Source organism: Penaeus monodon, chromosome 21 (genome assembly GCF_015228065.2).
Source record: "Penaeus monodon isolate SGIC_2016 chromosome 21, NSTDA_Pmon_1, whole genome shotgun sequence".
Lineage (NCBI taxonomy): Eukaryota > Metazoa > Arthropoda > Malacostraca > Decapoda > Penaeidae > Penaeus > Penaeus monodon.
In genome coordinates this window covers 20760048-20760249 of record NC_051406.1, presented here as the reverse complement: position 1 = coordinate 20760249, position 202 = coordinate 20760048, and the positions used below count along the sequence as shown (strand labels likewise).

The 202-nt window shown below is 25.7% G+C and overlaps 1 protein-coding gene across 1 annotated transcript in view; it reads right to left on the bottom strand.

The window, feature by feature from the left end:
• LOC119586330 (very-long-chain (3R)-3-hydroxyacyl-CoA dehydratase-like) overlaps positions 1 to 202 on the bottom strand; it is a 7281-nt gene that overhangs the window by 6437 nt on the left and 642 nt on the right. The window lies entirely within an intron of this gene.

The window sequence follows — 202 nt, the reverse complement described above, 5'->3', positions numbered from 1 at the left end:
TTAAAACATTCCCAGGCAAATATGTATCTAAAATAATTATGGACTAGTAATTATTTCTAGGTTAATGTGTATTTTCTGAATAATATGAAACTCTATTAGAACTTAAGGCATACTACATATACAAATCATTTGGGGGTACAAAAAGCTGAAATATAATTAACACAAAATAAAAATTAATAAAATTTTGGGGTGTAAGAAGCTG